This window comes from Mandrillus leucophaeus, unplaced genomic scaffold (genome assembly GCF_000951045.1).
Source record: "Mandrillus leucophaeus isolate KB7577 unplaced genomic scaffold, Mleu.le_1.0 Scaffold408, whole genome shotgun sequence".
Lineage (NCBI taxonomy): Eukaryota > Metazoa > Chordata > Mammalia > Primates > Cercopithecidae > Mandrillus > Mandrillus leucophaeus.
Genome location: NW_012104343.1, coordinates 241,214 through 246,291, shown reverse-complemented (window position 1 = coordinate 246,291; position 5,078 = coordinate 241,214).

Here is a 5,078-nt window from a genome sequence, read left to right as displayed (position 1 = left end):
GACATGGTAAATATAGAGAAACCATGTTTGAGGGAAGAGTGAGTGGAATTCTAAGTCACTGAAATAGCTACACACTAAAACAGTGGATACTGCATGATCCCTCTGTGTAGATCACATATACACTGAGCAAATTTCAGGGCGCATACATAACCAGTTTCAGTTCTAGTGGTGACTTCTGGGAAGTGGACTTAGAAGGACTTTCACTTTTAATTGCGCACCCCTCAGCAATGGCTGATTTTTCTTTTTATACACATGCATGCCTTTTACAATGAAATACAAAGACACAACTAAGAAGGCAGGCCAAATAGGGAACCTGTCAGGTGGCAGGCCTGCAAGCCAGAGGTCACTTGCTATGGACGTTTGAACATCCCCTCCAAAGCTCATGTTGAAATGTAATTGTCATTGTGACAGTATTAAGAGGTGGAACCATTAAGAGGTGATTAGCCCATGAAGGCTCAGTCCTCATGAATAGATTAACGCTGTTATCTCAGGAGTGGGCCTAGATTCAACTGCAGAAGAGGAGACGGCGATGTGGCCAGGGAAGCAGAGATTACAGCAAGCCAGCCGTAGGCCAAGGAATGCCAACAGCCACCAGAAGCTGGAAGAGGCCGGGAACCAACTCTGCCTTGGAGCCTCCAAAGAAACCAGTCCTGTCGACACTTGAACTTAGGCCTAGTGAAGCTGATTTTGAACTTCTGGACTCCCAAACCATCAGAGAATAAATATGTGTTGTTTTAAGCCATCAAGTTTATGGTAACTTGTTACAGCAGTCAGAGCAAATTAATACAGCCACTCTCTAATAAGCTATTGCCCTTCAAACCAAGGACTTTGCGAGGCTGCTTTCTGCTGTGGTCCAGGCTTCAGTTGGCATTCAAGTTTGGAGCATTAATGTCCAAAGTTAGAATATATTTACTTCTGATATGATGTCTTTTGATCCTGAGGATCTGGGAGGGTGTCATCAGAAAGATCCTTTCCAAAATACTCTAGACATTTACCTGGACAGATGAGTACATCATCCTTCCAATTCTAACACATTGGAGCAAACACCTAATAAAACATGCATGGCCTCAAATAAACCAAACATCTAAGAAACAATACTCTTGTTGTAGAACTTTCAGATAGGTACAGCTCCACTGGTTCCCTACTGCCCAAAGGGCAGACACCCCTATCCCTTCACCCTGGACTCCCTGGCCTCCTCAGCTCCTCTTCTATCCTCACCCCCTTAAGCACCCTATGCACCCGGCAGGAGAACCCACGCCACTTGTGAGACACACCCTGTTCTGACTTCCTTGCCTCTGCACGGCTGTCTTTGAACTTGCATTTCCCTTTGGCCAGTCCCTCTCCATCTCTCAAGCCCTTTAAGTCAAAACTCATCTTCACAGCAAAACCATCACTAGCCTCTTCCAAAACCCACACCACAAAGAATAAGTGATTTCTTCCTGGTGCACCCAGGGAGGCTGTGACATGCCGGGTGCAGCCCTGAACTGCACCCTATGGCACCTGAGGCAGAGGACTCACAGGCCTTGCCTGCCTGTCTTCCTGAGAATCCTTCAAACTGCTGAAGGCAGGGAGGGACAGCCTCTTACCCAAGGGAACAACCTCAGCCCCATCCCACAGTGGCAGGGAGAGGAAGATGCAGCAGGGAGGGAGGGAGCACCAGCTGCACAGCCAAGCAGTCCTGCAGAATGGGCTTCTCTAAACTTGAGTGGTAACCCACTGGTAGCCAGGGATATCAAATTAAGAGGATATGAAATCAATTTTGAGGGGACAAGCATTTTCTTTAGTATTAAAAGAGAAAATAGTACTTAGCTTTACTATATGTAGTAGTGACATTTTCTTTCGGTTTTATGTACACACTGACAGTATACATTTACATACAAACGTGTATTATCTGCTGTCTGATCCCAGTCAAAAAAGTGAGCAACACTGTGTCCGAAGGTAACGTCTTTCCCAGTGTGTCCAGAATTGGTTCCTTTCGCTGGGTTCTTAGTCTCGCTGACTTCAAGAAGGAAGCCACAAACCTTTGCAGTGCGTGTTACAGCTCTTAAAGGTGGCACGGACCCAAACAGTGAGCAACAGCAAGATTTATTGTGAAGAGTGAAAGAACAAAGCTTCCACAGCGTGGAAGGGGACCTGAGCAGGTTGCCACTGCTGGCTGGGGTGGCCAGCTTTTATTCCCTTATTCGTCCCCACCCACGTCCTGCTGATTGGTCCATTTTACAGAGTGCTGATTGGTTCATTTTACAGAGTGCTGATTGATCCATTTTGCAGAGTGCTGATTGGTGCCTTTACAATCCTTTAGCTAGACACAGAGCACTGATTGGTGTGTTTTTACAGCGTGCTGATTGGTGCATTTACAATACTGTAGCTAGACACAGAGCACTGATTGGTGCATTTACAATCCTCTAGCTAGACAGAAAAGTTCTCCAAGTCCCCACTCGACCCAGGAAGTCCAGTTGGCTTCACCTCTCATCAGGAGGCCAAACAAAAAAGACAGTGCTGAGAGGAACCATCGTCTTGCTAGGGAAGGGAGTGTGGCACAAAGGCAGGTGGGTGTGGGCAGACCCCCCTGCCACAGGTGTGCAGGGCAGAGGATGATGAGCCCCAGGCAGCAGGAGCAGGAGCAGGAGCAGTAGAGCAACTCTGCTCCTGGAAGGGTCTGGAGCCTTCCCTCATCACTCTTCCTCAAGTTGATGCTGGACACCCACCATGTGCCAGGCTGCATGAGGCGCTGGGGTAAACCAGAGACAAGACAGCCAGGGTCCCTGTCCCATGGAGCTCCCAGTCTTGCAAGGGAGCTGGACCACAGATGAGTACACAAAGAAATACAGTAACTACAGGCAGCAGTAAGGGCTGTGAAGGAGAAGCACGGCAGTGAGGAGTGGGAGGTACAGGGAAGGCTTCTCTGAAGAATGAACAGAAGTAATCAGAGAAGAGAGAGCCCTCCCTGCAAAGGGACTGAGGCAGGGCCTGATGGGAAGATGATATATCTGAAGAAGTGAAAGAAGTCAAGTGGGCCTGCAACAGAGGAAATGACAGGGGTCAGACCCCATGGGACCCTGAAGGCCATGTTCAGCAGCACAGCCTTTGGCCTAAAGCAATGAGAAGCCTCTGAAAGGCTGAGGCAGTAGATTGAATTGATTCAGGTCCCTTAGAACTGGGTCCCTGCAACAGGTAGACCCAGGACCAGCAGAGAAGGCAGACAGGCACCTCTCCTCAGCCTCCAACTCTAAATACAACAGGAGACATGGCCCAATTGTTCCCTTGGTGGCCCTGGATGAGACAGGCTGAAGTTCTCTGAGCTTCAGCTTCCCATGCTGAGTCATAGTGAAAGGTCTCTGAGTCTACAGGCCGAAGCCACTGCTCCTCTCATCACTGCAGTGATTTCCATGGACAGCATCATGCAACAGCAGCCCTTCTGATACATGGGCCCCTGGGAGCATGTGAACTGATCGAGACCAAGAGGACTGATGGGACATAACTGCTAAGCACAACCTCATGCTCCTGAGAGCTATCAAAGAAGACCAGGCACCAGTGCAGCAACACACACACAGCCCAGCCAACTTCCCACAACTACTGAAACTCTATGGGCCCCAAAGCAAGTCGCCTTCCTTCCTGCTTCCTTCTCCAGAAGACCTGGCTTTATAAATATCAGTGTGAGGCAGCAGCATGGTGACTACATGCCTTGTCTTTCTTGGCAGACGGAGCCATGCCTTCCAATGAGGAAAACTACAAATACTACATTATGGCTCCTGGACAGGAAAAACTTGCCCCAGTTCACCAAACATCTGGGTGCCTGCTTTGGGCTGGGCTGGGCCCTCGCTGCAAACGGGGGCTAAAGAGATGAGTCAGTGTCATGACAGTCCTAGACACTAAAACCATAATAGATTATCGGGACCCCCCGCCATGCTCACAGATAACTCTTTCTACCAGGCCTGAATGGGTCAAGAGGGAAGCAAAAACTAAGAGTCAGAGCAGGCCAACTGCAGGGCCCACAGAAGACGTATGGGAGGCAGGCCTGGAAGGACGAGCACACCTTCCTGGGCATCTCAGCCCTCGCACCTGTCCTTGAGAAAGGCACCCTGTCCACCTGACTCAAGGGAGTGGAGACCCACTTCACCTATTGGCTCAAAAGAGTCAGAGTGGCGACAGTGGCAACAATGCCAGCAGGCCTGGATTGTGTAGCCACCATTTACTGAGTACTTACAATGAGTCAAGCAGTGTGCTAGGCATTTCTGATTTATAACCTTAACAACACTGTCACCAATCCAGAGGGAGAAAGGCTTACTTACACACACACACACGCACACACACACAGACACACACACACATGCACGCACACAGACACACAGACACACACACTCCAAGAGGATATGAGGGCTTCAAGCATGCATTAGGCAAGAAGCATCTGGCATCCTCTAAGCATGAAAGGCACAGTAGTGAACTACACTGACAAAATCTCCTCCTGGGAAGTGATGCTGTAGTAGGACACAACAGCGGATGCTCAAAGACTAGATCAGGGAGCAAAACCATCCTGAATCTCTAGCCGACTGAGGGCCTCCTGTGCTGGCTGGTGAGCTACTGCCTACTGGACAGTCATGAAAGCCACAGTCTCCCTAGAGATCCTCTCAGCTTCTTGCCCCTCACATGGTGTCACACATCCAAGTGCTCAGGATGTTTACTGAACTGAGCACTCCGGGCAGAGTATTTCACAGAACACTAGTTAGAAGCCACTAACTAGTCATGACTACTTACTTTACCATTTCCACAATGCATTCACTCTGTGAAAGCAAAGGAAACCCACCTGAGGGCTGGCCTGATACTATACACCCAATCAAATGTCATTAAGACCCCACTACATAAATACCAGAACCAAAAATTGCTAATGAAAATGCCTTTCCCTCTCCCAATCTGAGATACAATGGCAGGGTCCTTTTCTTTCTTTAGAGGAAGGGGGTGTTACTATTTGTATTTTGTTCTGACGGGAGGTGGGAAGTCTGCACCCCAGAGACTCAAAGGTAAAAGCGTCTGACCAAGGAGACCTGTCTACTCCCATCAGATGCCTCAGTGAGGTGGGA